The sequence below is a fragment of the Chiloscyllium plagiosum genome, unplaced genomic scaffold (assembly GCF_037043375.1).
Source record: "Chiloscyllium plagiosum isolate Xiang-an unplaced genomic scaffold, Cpla_swu_hap1 HiC_scaffold_4, whole genome shotgun sequence".
Lineage (NCBI taxonomy): Eukaryota > Metazoa > Chordata > Chondrichthyes > Orectolobiformes > Hemiscylliidae > Chiloscyllium > Chiloscyllium plagiosum.
Genome location: NW_028270142.1, coordinates 21488080 through 21504528, shown reverse-complemented (window position 1 = coordinate 21504528; position 16449 = coordinate 21488080). Strand labels below are relative to the sequence as shown.

At 42.5% G+C, this 16449-nt stretch overlaps 1 protein-coding gene across 5 annotated transcripts in view; it reads left to right on the top strand.

Moving 5' to 3' along the window:
* Positions 1 to 16449, top strand: part of sybu (syntabulin (syntaxin-interacting)) — a 104593-nt gene that overhangs the window by 51464 nt on the left and 36680 nt on the right. The window lies entirely within an intron of this gene.

Sequence of the window (16449 nt, the reverse complement as noted above, 5' to 3'; positions counted from 1 at the left end):
AAGGCAGTGAGCCTGAAGCGTGGAGAGATAAGCTAGAGGAGGGTGGGAGTGGGGAGAAAGTAGCATAGAGTACAATGGGTGAGTGGGGGAGGAGATGAAGGTGATAGGTCAGGGAGGAGAGGATGAAATGGATAGGTGGAAAAGGAGATAGGCAGGTAGGACAGGTCCGGACAAGTCATGGGAACAGTGCTGAGCTGGAAGTTTGGAACTAGGCTGAGGTGGGGGGAAGGGGAAATGAGGAAACTATTGAAGTCCACATTGATGCCGTGGGGTTGAAGTGTTCTGAGGCGGAAGATGAGGCGTTCTTCCTCCAGGCGTCTGGTGGTGAGGGAACGGCGGTGAAGGAGGCCCAGGACCTCCATGTCCGCGGCAGAGTGGGAGGGGGAGTTGAAATGTTGGGCCACGGGGCGGTGTGGTTGATTGGTGCGGGTGTCCCGGAGAAGTTCCCTAAAGCGTTCTGCTAGGAGGCGCCCAGTGTCCCCAATGTAGAGGAGACCGCATCGGGAGCAACGGATACAATAAATGATATTAGTGGATGTGCAAGTAAAACTTTGATGGATGTGGAAGGCTTGGAAAGAGGTGAGGGAGGAGGTGTGGGTGCAGGTTTTACAGTTCCTGCGGTGGCAGGGGAAGGTGCCAGGATGGGAGGATGGGTTGTAGGGGGGCGTGGACCTGACCAGGTAGTCACGGAGGGAACGGTCTTTGCTGAAGGCGGAATGGGGTGGGGAGGGAAATATATCCCTGGTGGTGGGGTCTTTTTGGAGGTGGCGGAAATGTCGGCGGATGATTTGGTTTATGCGAAGGTTGGTAGGGTAGAAGGTGAGCATCAGGGGCGTTCTGTCCTTGTTACGGTTGGAGGGGTGGGGTCTGAGGGCGGAGGTGCAGGATGTGGACGAGATGTGTTGGAGGGCATCTTTAACCACGTGAGAAGGGAAATTGCAGTCTCTAAAGAAGGAGGCCATCTGGTGTGTTCTGTGGTGGAACTGGTCCTCCTGGGAGTAGATACGGCGAAGGCGGCGGAATTGGGAATACGGGGTGGCATTTTTGCAAGAGGTAGGGTGGGAAGAGGTGTAATCCAGGTATCTGTGGGAGTCGGTGGGTTTGTAAAAAATGTCAGTGTCAAGTCGGTCGTCATTAATGGAGATGGAGAGTTCCAGGAAGGGGAGGGAGGTGTCAGAGATGGTCCAGGTAAATTTAAGGTCAGGGTGGAATGTGTTGGTGAAGTTGATGAATTGCTTAACCTCCTCGCGGGAGCACGAGGTGGTGCCAATGCAGTCATCAATGTAGCGGAGGAAGAGGTGGGGAGTGGTGACGGTGTAATTATGGAAGATCAACTGCTCTATGTAGCCAACCAAGAGACAGGCATAGCTGGTGCCCATACGTGTGCCCATGGCTACCCCTTTGGTCTGGAGGAAGTGGGAGGATTCAAAGGAGAAATTGTTAAGGGTGAGGACCAGTTCGGCCAAACGAATGAGAGTGTCGGTGGAAGGGTACTGTTGGGGACGTCTGGAGAGGGAAAACGGAGGGCTTGGAGGCCCTGGTCATGGCAGATGGAGGTGTAGAAGGATTGGATATCCATGGTGAAGATGAGGCGTTGGGGGCCAGGGAACCGGAAGTATTGGAGGAGGTGGAGGGCGTGGGTGGTGTCTCCAACATATGTGGGGAGTTCCTGGACTAGGGGGGGGATAGGACAGTGTCGAGGTAGGTAGAGATGAGTTCAGTGGGGCAGGAGCATGCTGAGGTTGAGTGTAATGAACCCACATCTTTATTTACTTACCTGAAACGTTCCACAGCCTCTGCATATTTTCCAACGAGTCAAATGCTTTTTATGTACTAGGCCCGAATCCACACCATACTAGGTTTAAGGGATTACCAGTGGTGTGTACCCTGCTACAACTGCGGGGTTTCCCAACTGCTGCTCCAAGATAAGTGTCCTGTAAAGACTAGCTAGGGTGGGTGAGAGGAGAAAGATTTAGAAGGGACCTGAGGAGCAACCTTTTCACGCAGAGGGTGGTTTGTATGTAGAATGAACTGTCAGAGGAAGTGGTGAGTGTAGTTACAGTTACAACATTTAAAAGACATTTGGATAGTGAATGAAGGGGAAAGAATTAGCAGGATATGACCCAAATGCAGAAAAGTGGGACTAGTTTGCTTTGGGAGACTTAGTCAGCATGGACAAGTTGGTCTGAAGGGTCTGTTTCTGTGCTGTATGATTTTATGATTATAACTGATGGTTTGTGGACCCTCAGAGTCATAAGCCATGGTCTGAATGAAGGAATATTTTGAAAGGTAATCTCAAAAGATCTTACTTGTCTACCTTCATAACAGCCTCCCTGCAAGTTCATGTCCCCCAGCTGAGTCCCAGTGGCTCATCATACCCTTCATGATAAATCATCCCCTTCCACGCCTATTTACACAGTATACACGACAAATATTTTTAGTGAATCCTACAGTAATAATTTGTGTAAAGTGCATGAGAAGTAAAGTAAAAGTAACCAATGTGCCCCTAGCCCTACAGAAGCATCAATGAGATAAACCATGAAGATGTCAATAAGAGAATCATTTAAACTTATGCAAATACAAAATAAGACAACGATGAAAAAAATCACAAGAAAAAAATCTTGTAATCCATGAAGATTAAACAAGATTCTGGCTTGACCCTAATATTGAAACCAGAGGGATTTGAGGTAGCCTTTACATAAATCTATGTGATCAACTGGGGAGCTTACATGAATGGTGAATTAAGTAAATGAACTCCAGAGGGAGAAATTAATGAATTGAAATGAAAGTTGAAATCAGCTAGAGTTCAAAGCTATTCGGTTCTTGGGGTGGAAAGCAGTTAAGAGAGTTTGGTGAGAACATTGGCCTGGTACTTGAGGTCGTAGAGAATCAGGATTTGGGGTGGCACGGTGGCTCAGTGGTTAGCACTGCTGCCACACGCAGCGCTAGGGACCTGGGTTCAATTACAGCCTTGGGCAACTGTCTATGTGGAGTTTGCACATTCTCCCCGTGTCTGCGTGGGTTTCCTCCCACAGCCCAAAGATGTGCAGGTCAGGTGATTGGCCATGCTATATAGCCCATAGTGTTAAGTGCATTAGTCAGAGGGAAATGGGTCTGGGTGGGTTACTGTTCAGAGAGTAGGTGTGAACCTGTTGGGCCAAAGGGCCTGTTTCCACACTGTAGGGAATCTAATATAAGAAAAGTCTAAATGAAGGGTTGAAGAGGTAGATCGGGACAAGATGCTCAATGGAGGATCAAGTGCCAGGTGTCTGCGAGGACTGACTTGGTGGTAAGTGCCACAACACTGCCACAATCATCTTGGTCAGGCAATCGATGGAATGTAGAGCCAAGGGATGAGGCTTCAGTTGTGGAGAATTTGTTATCACCCCTCAGCCAGGCTTGGGTCAAGGCTATGAAATTAACATAATCGTCCACAATAAGTGCATAAATGGAAAGAACTTTGTTCATAAATGAAAATACCTCTGGAGAGAGATGCATCAAGAAGTGTGGCAGCTGGGCCAACACTAATGTCCATAGGTTGAACACTCATAAGAAGTTAGTAGGGTGCTCAAACCTTGAAAATGGGAAGGCAGCCTGAAATGTTATTATAATGGGAGAATCTGTAATAGGCATGGAGGACTTTTCTGGTGTAATCGAGGAATAAGATGACTATTTGTGTATATTTTAATGAATGAAGCGTTGACAAATGTAATATCAGTTATATTGATTATAAATGGGATTTGGGAAGATTGATTATCTGTATGAAGTATGAGTCATTGATGCAATAAAATTTCCTGCTTGTGGTAATGCAGACAAAATGATACAGTAAATGATTTTTGGACTTTGGAGTATTTCTGAGTGTAGTTCTGGGGAAATGGAGAATGGGGAGCATTGGGACATTCCATTGCCTGATCTCTCAATGTGCTGGTTGTAATAATTGCAAAATAGTACGAAAGCTTTGGGATTTGGTGGCATTAAGGAATAGAATAAGAGATCTTTGTACTATCAAAGCTATTTAAACATCAAATATTGTTGTTAAAGTCTGACAGATTTTTTCCATAAGGAAAATGCAGTGAGGCAGTCCCATGGGATACAGCCTTTGCAGTTTACACTTTCCACTGAGAACAGAATATCATCATATTGGCACTAGTGTTTTTTTTTGTTTTAAAGCTGTTCTTTTAAATGATTTGATTAGTTCTGTTCATTGTAGGGTTCTGTCACTGCTCATAGTTATGATTTGTTGTAGTTGTTTGCATGCAAAGTGTAATTTAAAGGAAATACTGATGTATACAGTACTGCTGTATACCATACAGGGATAATCCCTGGTATCATTGCTCACAATGTATCAGACTAAGAATTGGTTTATAATGTCGGGAGTGTTATGCTAAAGTGTACACACTTTTTTTGCTGCTAAGCTGGGGCTGTGTTTCAAGGAAATACGTTTAACTGGGGTAAGTAATCACAAGCTGTGATCACTCAAATCTGATGTTTGATAATGCAAGCTAACAACTTGGAAAATGCTTTTTAAGTTTCAGATTTCACCTGAAAAACTGCCAGTGACTTGAATGATTTGTATGTGTTACAAAGTATGGCTTACCCCTTTTCAGCATTAATTAATGCAATTCCAATTTGCTTTGAGTCAAGAGATGATATGTCATAAATATATTTTGGCCACTGACTTACAACCATTGGAATAATTAAATTTTATTCAAGTATTGTCAACTTCATTGAAATTTTCTCAACTCTGATTATATACAAAATGTGAAATTGTTTGAACATTTACATGATAATGTAGCTAATTTATTGTTTTCTCTTTCAAAGCTGGCTACAGTGCCTGCAACTGGTGTATCATGACACTATATTGAGACATGGTTATATTTTTGAATGTTACATATCCACACTGTACTCTCTGCTCGTCCTCCATATAGTACACATTAAATCAAGGGGCTTAACACAGTCCTGTTGTTGAAACAATGTCTATTTGAAAACAGGTCTGCATCTCCATACAACTTAAAAGGCCTGCTATTTTCTGTTGCAGACAGCTCCCATGGATTATTTTTATATCTACCTGCCTGGTAGAAACCAGGTGAGGAGATAGGTGGTGATGAAGATGGAGTGGGAATATAGCAGTCCCTCATCCATCTCAATCTGACCTCCTGCAGCAGGCAGTAAGATGGCAGAGTCCTCTTTAAAAATTCAGATTTGGCTTGAATGATAATTATCAGTTTTAAATGAAATATGTTGCAGATAAATGATCAAGAACGCTGTGTACCTGCAATTAGTAACAAGGCAGTAATACCAAGGGGGTTTAAGTAATGTCCAGAAGCAGAGAGCAAAGCCTTAGATAGGGTGAGGTTAGAGCCTTGCAGTTACCTGTGTAAAATGCAAGACGTTTAAAATTCAGAAAGAGTGCACATGTCAACATTATCAATAATACAAAGATCTTCAAATATATAACTGGATATTCATAGCAAGGGCATATGCCCAATCAAATTTATTTCCTGACAGGGCCAGTATGTTTTGTTGCTGTGCACGAACTGAGCTGTTTATCAGGCAGATTTCTGCATTCCCTCAAGAACAGGCTTTCTTTTAATAGGCTTAGTTTTTTTTCCTTCGTTTTCTGTTGTCATGGCAAACCGTACGGCTGATTTTGTTGAACTGCTAAATCATTTAAGGACTGTTCCCTGAGCAACAGCAATGTGTAGTGTATCAACAGCAAGGTCGGGAGAAGAAAGCCTGGATAGGACCCTTGCACATACTTAACTTTTGTAAATTTGAAGTGAGACACCAAGATGGAAGAAAGTAGAGGTAAAAATATACTCTGGGTATTTAGTTTTCATTCAGTCTGAATTCCTGGCTGCAAACCTTCATGAATTTATGTTATAACTATTCAATTTATAATGGCTAACAAAAAAGTAGGAAGTATAACATGAATACTAATTTCAGGCAAATTGCTAATCTGGTCAGGAACTTGCTGAGAGATAAACAGCAGAGGTATGGGCAGGTGCCATATTTGGACGAATATGACCAATACCCCAACATATTTATGAATAACTTGGAAGATGGAATAACAACCTTTGTTTTAAGTTTGCCATTGACATTAAAATATGAGTATTAAAAACAATATAAATGGGAACATAACTTGATAAGGAGATGTTGATAGGTTAAGCAAATGGTCTAAACTGTGGAAAATCAGTTTCAATACAGGCACATTTGAAATCATCCATATTAGTCTCAAAAAGTATTAGTCTCAAACAAGGTATTTTCTACGCAATGTAAAGCTTGAGGTTTGGAGGTCCAATAAGACTTGGGAGCTCTGATACATAAAAAGGAACCTCACATTTTCTGCTCGCTCTTCCCAATATATATCAATGTGTATCTTTTATTTTGTTGGCTGCATTTGTTTTTGTTATTATAGATTGTGCTAATTTTGAATAGTCAGGTGCTTTTAAAAGCAGATTTTCTTACCGGACATGACAATATGTTTACATCTGTCATTATTTGATGGCCCACATTTACTGACCTGGAAATATCAAAAAATCTGCCTTCTCACCTTCTCTTAAAGTTAGCAATACAATCCTTTCTGGCTGATCCACATCGCTTCCCGTAACAGTGAAGCCTGACTAAGCAGTCAGCTATACACCACCATAAACGTCTGAACCACTGCAAGTATTTGACAGATCAACCAGATTGCCACCAGTGGAGAAAGTGACAGATGCATTGTTTGCTGGTGACAACATTTTCATTTTTGCAATTGTCATGACCAGAGTCTATGAAGGGAATGCCAAAGAAAACTCAATTGTTGTCAGTATTTTTCATTTAAATTATTCTTCTTTTAAAAAATTGGACCATCTTGTTGGACTCAAAATGGCCAAAGCAGATCATTTAATTAATTTTCAAGCAAGCTTTGGATAAAGGAATACATCAAGACCCAAGAAACTAAATTGAGTGCTAATGCTCTTACAGGAAAAGAAAGGAGACCCACATTAGAGAGTCTGAAGGGGGGGGTTGATAAAGCTACATTGTTAGCTTAACAACCTTCCAGTCAAGATGGGACCCTTGACACCTGATATACCTGACTTTGACATATATTTGAAATCTGAGTTTGATGAATTGCTTAAATAAAGCATTCTGGGAGTGTAAGTCAGTTGATGTTTGACCTTCCAGAGGGAGAGGAGGCGTTTGCAGCCTGCCTCAGACACTCTGTCTCTGCCTCCAAGTTACTGGCTGGAAGAAACTGAAACTTTTCCTGCAAAAAGGAAAACTACTCACAAACAGAAAATACAAATTTCTGGAGAAACTCAGCCGGTCTGACAGCATCTGTGGAGAGAAAGCAGAGTTAATGTTTTGAGTCCAGTGACCCTCCTTTGGAACTGCAAGCCTTGCTGAATTTGTTACTGGACTCAAAACATTAATTCTGTTTTTGCTCCACAGATGCTGCCAGACTGGCTGAGTTTCTCCAGCAATTGGTTTTTGCTGGTCTTGGATCTCCATCAAGTTCAATCCTCTGTTTTATTTTTGGACAACTACTAAGCTTAGTTCGATGAGGATACTGTCATTGGACAGTGACCTCCCAAGAACTTATAAGTCATGAGAATTGATTTCCAATGCCTCTGGATTTAACAAATCTTGTAATTTATAACTTATCTTCTCTCATGTCCTGTCCTCCTCTTTGCTGTTTATATGAAGTAGCGAAGCAATCACCCTGTGTTTCAGTTATTTAGTTAATAAATTTATCTTTAATTTCAATTTTGACTTTACTGGGACCAATGTCAATGATGTCCTGTCTGGCTTGTTGTGTCCGATGCTACAGTGCATTATCATGCAGAAGGTGATGTTGCTCTTGCACTGTTTGCTCCGCTTCTAGCTCTTCAGAGTCTTTCACATTACCTATTTGCCTGCTTCAGTTGTGTAGAACACAGTGTACCAGGATTATATGATGTACATGATAGGTGCTGTACTTCCAATCTTTGGGATCTCATCTTTGGGAGGCTTACTGTTATCTCTTCAAAGGTCCTGGCTGCGATGTATTTGCACTCGGTCTCAGTCAGGGATCATCAGGCATGGTTGAAGAGGGTAAATCTTGTCTCCCAGGAGCCATCCTTGTGAGGAATATGGCTCTTGGAATGAAGAAGGAACAGAAGAGTTCTCAGAGATATAGGCATAATGGCAGCCCCTGCAGTCCGTACCCAGACTTTGAGGATGGTCAGTTTTAGGCCTCCTGTATATTCTGTCCATCTTCAGCTGTGATCTTGTCATATGGAGACTGTTGGAGGTTGTTGTTGATCCTGTGCTTTGTGGTGCATCTGTTTCTCTGTCTTTGTTGACTTGACTACAGCACTTCAAATTTGAGACTGCACCCGTGTGCGTGTCTGTGTGTTGGTTGCGTATGCTGCTGTCATGTGTGATACTGATATAGCTCAGTGATGTACAGCAACATTTTCACTCCCTTGCCTAATGACAGTCATAGCCTTAGCCTTATCAATCTGCCAACCTCCGATGCAAATATCCATGACGGTAAGAGTCAAGACCATACGTTTCTTATAGAGACAAAATCACGCCTTCACATTGAGAATATCCTCCATCATGTTGTATGGCACTATCGCTGCAAAATGGGACAGACCATGAACCGATCTAGCAACTCAAGACTGGGCATCCATGAAGTGCTGTGAGCCATCAACAACTAAACGTACTCTAACACAATCTACTGTCTTGCAACCTGGCATATCCCATTCCCTTCCCCTTCCCCACTTAATCGTTACCATCAAGCCAGGGGGTTAGCCCTAATTCAATGGAAAGTGCAGGAGAGCATGCCAGGTGCAGCATCAGGCATACCTAAAAATGAGGTGTCAACTTGGTGAAGCCAACAAACAGGACTACTTGCAGCATATGTAGCAAGAAATGGACTGAGCTAAGTGATCCTGCACCAATGGAACTGATCTAACCTGTACAGTCCTGCCAAATCCAGTCATGAATGGTGCTGGACAATTAAACAACTCACTGGAGGCAGAGGCTCCACAGATCTCTTCATCCTCAATGATGGAAGAGCTCAATACATCACTGCAAAAGATAAGCTTGAGCATTGACCCCAATCTTCAGGCGGAAGTCCTGAGTGGATGATCCGTTTCAGCCTCCTCCAGTGATCCCCAGCATCACCAATACCACTCTACAGCCTATTTGGTTCACTCCATGTAATATCAAGAAATGTTGCAGGCAGTGGATACTGCAAAGACAATATTCTGGCGATAATACTAAAGACTTATGCTGCAGAGCCTGGTGCACCCCTAGCCAAGCTGTTTCGATACATCTACAATAGCTGGCATTTACCTAACAATGTGGAAAATTGCCCAAGTATGTTCCGTACACAAAATGCTAAATTTCTAGCCAATTACTGCCCATTGTGCTGGATGGTGTGATCAACAGTGCTGTCAATTACTGCTCAGCAATAACCTGCTTACTGACGCCCAGTTTGTGTTCTGACAGAGCCAATTAGCTCCTGACCTTATTACAGCCTTGGTTCAAACATGGACAAAAGAGCTGAATTCGAAGTGAGGTGACAGTGATAGCTCTTGATGTCAAGGCTGCATTTGACTGAGTGTGGCATCCAGGAGCCCGAGCAAAGCTGGAGTAATTGGAAATCAGGAGGGAAGCTCTGCTGGCTGGAGTCATACCTGGCCCAAAGGAAGATGGTTGTGGTCGTTGGAAGTCAGCCATCTCAGCCCCAGAACATCTCCACAGGAGTTCCACTGGGTAATATCCTCAGTCCAACCATCTTCAGCTGCTTTATCAATGACATTTCCTTCATCATAAGGTCAGAAGTGAGGATGTTTGTTGATGATTACACAAAGCTAAGCACCGTTTGTGACTCTTCAGATACTGAACATATCCAAATGCAGCAAGACCATACCCAGACCTGGCCTAACAAGTGGCAAGTAGCATTTGCAACCACAAATATACCAAACAATGACCATATCACAGTAAGAGACAATCTAATCACATCCCCATTACATTTAATAGCATTATCATCACTGAATCCCCCACTGTTAAATTCCTGGGGATTATCATTAACCAAGATTGGAACTGGACACACCATGTCACATGAAGAGTGCTGCATGTATGGAATGAACTACCAGAGGAGGTGGGGAGTGGTATAATTACAACATTACAAAGGCATCTGGATGGGTATATGAGTAAGAAGGGTTTAGAGGGATATGGACCAAATGCTGGCAAATGGGACTAGATTAATTTAGAATATCTCATTGGCATGGATGAGTTGGACTGAAGGGTCTGTTTCTGTGCTGTACATCTCTATGATTCTATATAAATGCAATGGCTACAAGAGCAGGTCAGAGGCTAAAAATACTCGCCTCCTGACTCCCAAAGCCTGTGCACCATGTACAAAGCACAAGTCAGGCGTGCAGTGGAATCCTCCCACTTGCCTGGGTGGGTGCTTGAATAGTTATTGGGAAGATGCAGCAAAGTTCACAAGTAAGTTTCCAGTGTTGTCGGGAGATGCTGATGTTCAGAATTTGGATTAGAGTCATGGCGGTGAGTAACGTATTTTGAGATGCTTCTTGTATCAGAACAATTCCATCATTTTCCTAATAGTGAATATCTCCTTCCAGATCTTTCTATTTTTCAATGAAGAGCAACATACCCATATTGTCTTCCTAACTGCTTGCTTTACCTACTGTCCACTTTCATTGACTGGTATACAATGGGTGAACAAGGGGAGGTGGGTGTCATATTTCCCAATCTATCACTATTTAAATAATATTTAGCCATTCTAGTTTTCCTACCGTACTGGACAAATTCACATTTAACCATGTTAGTCTGCCATGCATTCTGCCCCCCCCCCCCCTCTAAATTGCTTTGAAAGCTTTTGACATCCTCCTCACTGTCTCAATCTCACAGCTTTTTGTCATCAAAACTAAGGCTCACAGGATTGACACTCCTTGTTATGCAGAGGAAATTCATCAACACCAACATTCACCTGCTGTGAGGTAATTCTGCTGCAGTCAAAGTCTAAGCAGACTCGATGGACCAAGTAGCCTTATTCTGCATCTATATCTTGTGATCTTATTATCTATGTGGGTTAGATTTATATTGCTTAAATGTCTACGGAGCTATTCTGAGAGCTTAGGTGACTAATGCTTACATCAGAACTCCCCAAGTCTCAACAGCATCAGTACTTCGCCTGTGGAATTCTCAAAAGGTTGTGTTGTCACACAGAATTCAACTCAATAAATGCAAGAATTTACATGCTAATTGGATTGATTTTTGGTGATAAGCAATTACTGAATTTGCTTACACCTCTATTTTATTGTGATGCCATCTAATCTCCTGTTCATTAACATATCCAACAATATATTCTGCTTTTGAATTCTTCTTTCATGTTTGTTTTTGCATTATCGTTTCATTTTATTTAAAAAGAAAAAAAAATCTCCAGGTGCTGTCTGTTACCAACACCTGCAGTCGGGGAAGGTAAGACATTGTGGCTGAGTAGCTTCTGCCTAGTCATTGTTGGAACCATTGTATAATCTTCAGATATGAATCATAATTCAGACAAAAAATATTGGTTGACTCTTGCTTTCAAATCTCAGCCACTAAAGTTTCCTTGAATGTATTTTGGCAACCTGATACATTAAGGAAAGCAAATCTTAGCAGGACTTATACACTTAATTGTAAAGTCCCAGGGAGTGTTGCTGAACAAATAGACCTTGGAGTGCAGGTTCATAACTCCTTGAAAGTGGAGTCGTAGGTAGATCGGATAGTGAGGAAGGCGTTTGGTGTGCTTTCTTTTTTTACTCAGAGTATTGCATACAGGAGTTGGGAGGTCATGTTGTGGCTGTACAGGACATTGGTTCGGCCACTGCTGGAATACTGCGTGCAGTTCTGGTCTCCTTCCTATCTATTAGATTAGATTAGATTACTTACAGTGTGGAAACAGGCCCTTCGGCCCAACAAGCCCACACCGACCCTCTGAAGAGTGACCCTCTGAAGAGCAACCCACCCAGACCCATTCCCCTACATTTACCCCTTCACCTAACACTACGGGCAATTTAGCATGGCCAATTCACCTAACCTGCACATTTTTGGACTGTGGGAGGAAACCCACGCAGACACAGGGAGAATGTGCAAACTCCACACAGACAGTTGCCTGAGGTGGAAATTGAACCCGGGTCTCTGGCGCTGTGGGGCAGCAGTGCTAACAACTGTACAACCATGCTGCCCATGTGAAACTTGAAAGGGTTCAGAAAAGATTTACAAGGATGTTGCCAGGGTTGGAGGATTTGAGCTACAGGGAGAGGCTGAACAGGCTGGGGCTGTTTTCCCTGGAGCGTTGAATCTATTTGCCATGCATAGAGTAGAATGATCCTAATAAAACAAAACTAAAGGTACACATTGTAGCATCTGCTCTGTGATGTACTAACAAGGGGAATCATTATCATTGATGCTATTAGTACCAGGATGTATTGTTCAACCCAAACTGGGCTCATTGAAGTAATTTAGAATGTAGATTAATTTTATTCTGTTTTAGCTGGTTGTGGGTTTCACTGGAAAAAGCCAGTCCTTACAATTCATCGGATAAGAAACTGAATGACAGCTGAGTACTAAGTTGAGGCTAAGTCAGGTTTTCACTAATTGCTGTCTTTGGATTTCAATGTTCTTACATACGGTCTAGAAGTTTTGCTAGTTTCAGATTCTTTATTCCATATTTTGCAAAAGATTTCACATCACAGCTATTTCTTCTTTAATTGTTGCAGTGGGATTGGAAAATAAACTGCCTTTAGTTTGGACATGTGCAATAACTTTTCATTTGTAAAATTGTTCTGGCATTGGCAGTAGTAAGAGCCAGTGTTGTTTTGGTGACATGTGCTCTGCTTTTTATATTAGTGCTTTCTTCGTTTACATTCAGAAGTAAAATACAGTAGAATGAAAGTCCAAAAATCTAAAAGAACAAAGCAATTCTCAAAATGTGCAGAAGATCTGGCAGCATCTATAAAGAGAGGTTATAGATAACATTTCAGAACTGTGACCCCAAATGTCTTGTATTAGGAAACCTGGTGAAGGAGGGAGCTGGCACAGGATTGGAACAAGCAAATTTTCACGTGTCTCACAAAAATACGGACATCGATAGGACACATGCATTTCAGATGAAAGATCACACTATTTAAGTACTCCATTTATCTCTATAGTATATAGTAACTCTATTAGTAACTATAGTAACCCTATTTACCAATAAGTACTTTCTTTTTATTGTCTTGTATCTTAAAATGGCAACGGATTGTGGCGACAGAATACTGTTCATTGTATCTCCTTGAATATATGTGACAATAAATCATTCATTCATTCATTCAAATCTGAGATTGCCTGAATCCAATTTGGGAGAACCAGCTCTGAGCCAGTGGACTTTTATTCCGGGGGTTAGGGGTCTCCGTGCCAAATGTTTAAAAAGTGCCTAATTAAAAAGCCTGCCTCAAAGCTGTGGGACTGTGGTTCGCTTATGCTGTCAGTAAAACAAAAAGTACCCTTTAGTGCTTACTCCCTTCTCATTCCCCATGCCTCCTAGACACCCTCATGGCTCACTTAAAACTCATTGGCAATCTGGGCCCTTTCATCCATCCTGTAGCCCCAATGCCACTCATCCCAACTCTCCCACTCATCCCAGGACCCTCCCTAAACCCTGTGATAAACTATACCTTTCACTTTATATCCCCATATCAACTAACTCCATATCCACCATGGGCAGACTTCAGGAGCCATGTTGAGCTGAAATAAAATAAAGTTCTAACTACTTATCAGGTATTTCACTATGATGTTTACTAAAATACCCACATCAATAAAAGCTTGTTTAAAACATTTAAATCCATTCAAGTACTTAATTTCATACAAGAACTGTCATTTGTATGCAGAGCCTCACATTAAGGAAATAGGGAAATCCCCGGCAATTACAGACCAGTCAGTCTCACGTCTGTCGTCTGCAAGGTGTTAGAAAGGATTCTAAGGGATAGGATTTATGACCATCTGGAAGAGCATGGCTTGATTGAATGCAGTCAACACGGCTTTGTGAGGGACAGGTCATGCCTCACAAACCCTATTGAGTTCTTTGAGGATGTGACTAGAAACGTTGATGAGGGTCGAGCTGTGGATGTGGTGTATATGGACTTCAGCAAGGCATTTGATAAGGTTCCCCATGGTAGGCTCATTCAGAAGGTCAGGAGGAATGGGATACAGGGGAACTTAGCTGTCTGGATACAGAATTGGCTGGCCAACAGAAGGCAGTGAGTGGTAGTAGAAGGAAAATATTCTGCCTGGAAGTCTGTGGTGAGTGGTGTTCCACAGGATTTTGTCCTTGGGCCTCTACTGTTTGTAATTTTTATTAATGACTTGGATGAGGGGATTGAAGGATGGGTCAGCAAGTTTGCAGACGACATAAAGGTTGGAGGTGTCGTTGACAGTATAGAGGGCTGTTGTAGGCTGCGGCGGGACATTGACAGGATGCAGAGATGGGCTGAGAGGTGGCAGATGGAGTTCAACCTGGATAAATGCGAGATGATGCATTTTGGAAGGTCAAATTTGAAAGCTGAGTACAGAATTAAGGATAGGATTCTTGGCAGTGTGGAGGAACAGAGGGATCTTGGTGTGCAGGTACATAGATTCCTTAAAATGGCCACCCAAGTGGACAGGGTTGTTAAGAAAGCATATGGTGTTTTGGCTTTCATTAACAGGGGGATTGAGCTTAAGAGTCGTGAGATCTTGTTGCAGCTCTAAAACTTTGGTTAGACCGCACTTGGAATACTGCATCCAGTTCTGGTCGCCCTATTATAGGAAAGATGTGGATGCTATGGAGAGGGTTCAGAGGAGGTTTACCAGGATGCTGCCTGGACTGGAGGGCTTATCTTATGAAGAGAGGTTGACTGAGCTCAAACCTTTTTCATTGGAGAAAAGGAGGAGGAGAGGGGACCTAATTGAGGTATACAAGATAATGAGAGGCATAAACAGAGTCGATAGCCAGAGACTATTTCCCAGGGCAGAAATAGCTAACACGAGGGGTCATAGTTTTAAGCTGGTTGGAGGAAAGTATAGAGGGAATATCGGAGGCGGGTTCTTTACACAGAGAGTTGTGAGAGCATGGAATGCGTTGCCAGCAGCAGTTGTGGAAGCAAGATCATTGGGGACATTTAAGAGACTACTGGACATGCATATGGTCACAGAAATTTGAGGGTGCGTACATGAGGATCAGTGGTCGGCACAACATCGTGGGCTGAAGGGCCTGTTCTGTGCTGTACTGTTCTATGTTCTATTAAAGACGACTAACTTGCGGCAGCTCATCACAGTGTGAGCTTACAACCCTCCGTCTGTCACCGTGTTGGATTATGGAGCAGTAATGCAGAAGTCGTGCTATAATGATGGCCCTCAACAAACAGCTGTCAAAATTAGAAGCCTTTTTTATCTGTAGGTTGTTTCATTTTCCAAAATGTAATGATAAAGGGATTCAAATTACTTGACAGTTCCGTAGAACCCATACGCTTTCTCCATGCAGTCTATTCTTAATAATCCCAAAAGGATGCCTTACTTTTCCAAATGCCTACAACGCATGCACCCTTCATCCCATAAAACCGGTGTGCGTGGGATACAGGTACAGGCCTTCCACATAAAGGCCTTCCACATTCAGGCCTCTAGAGTCATTTCTTCCCTTCCAATCCATCTCCATTTGCAACATCCCCACCTTCTGGAAATGTGTAGTCTGGCATATCATAATTAATTCCTCAAAGCATAAACCCTAGGGGCTGCTTTTCATGTCTGGACATGTTCTGGTAAGAGTTCAGGAGGTTGATTCTTAAAGATGTGGGCTTGCTGTACCATACACTTAGTTTTTCTTCTAAAAGGAGCAGCTTTCTGTTTGGCTTGGACCAAACAAAATCTATGATCTAAGTAGAAGAAAACTTTGCTGTGATGGATTTGAGGTAATATGTTTAGTCCCTTTTGCAGGAGACAATAAGAAGGTGGGTACTGTTATTGGAGATTAACATCATTAAATCTGATATTCAGCAAATAGAATGGCCGACAGCAACGATCACGTGGAAACAGAGGAGGCACTGCACCAGTGTATGCAAATACACACTGTAGAGGGTATACTTGAGCATGATCCATTTATGTAATTAGAGCTGATCTCCACTGAACAGGATTGATTGTGTCTCACTGCTGACAGTTCATTGTTGGCAGCTTAAGCCAAAGCAGCTTTTGCTGAGTGATTTTGAAAAGGTGTAGCCAGTTTTTTTCAGCCACCGAGAATGTCTATAACCGGAAGGTATAGCAGTGTGTACTATTCAATTAACCTTAGGTTGATGTCTAAAAATTTGTTTTCATTTCTGAATTATTTAACAATTGTCAATTTAATTGTGATTTAGTATGGAGAGCAATGGGAACAGTGTGGACCCACCA